We start from the raw sequence: 347 nt of genomic DNA, 5'->3' as shown, positions 1-347 counted from the left end.
GTTATGTAATTCACTGGTGAGAATTTCAGATAAGCGAATGGAGATGCTTTGTCCCTTCCGTCTCTCTGCTTTCCTACTGTCTTCATCCAATCCTTCTTACTCCTTTCCATGGCAAGCTGTATGTAGGGTTTCATTGTTGTCAGTGGCTACCTCCCATCCTCTCAGTGAAAATGTTCTACGCACCCTGTCACGGCACGACTAATCATCTGTCGGTTCTCAATCAGGTTGGAATAGAATCCAGTGATTCTTTTGCGTCTGTCACTAATGCCCAGCCTTCAAGAGTTTGAAGCTCGTCACAGTCATTCAATCATTGAATCCTACTCAGAATACCACAGACAAGGTTTAGA

This window comes from Arachis duranensis, chromosome 1 (assembly GCF_000817695.3).
Source record: "Arachis duranensis cultivar V14167 chromosome 1, aradu.V14167.gnm2.J7QH, whole genome shotgun sequence".
Lineage (NCBI taxonomy): Eukaryota > Viridiplantae > Streptophyta > Magnoliopsida > Fabales > Fabaceae > Arachis > Arachis duranensis.
This window is presented reverse-complemented; position numbering follows the sequence as displayed.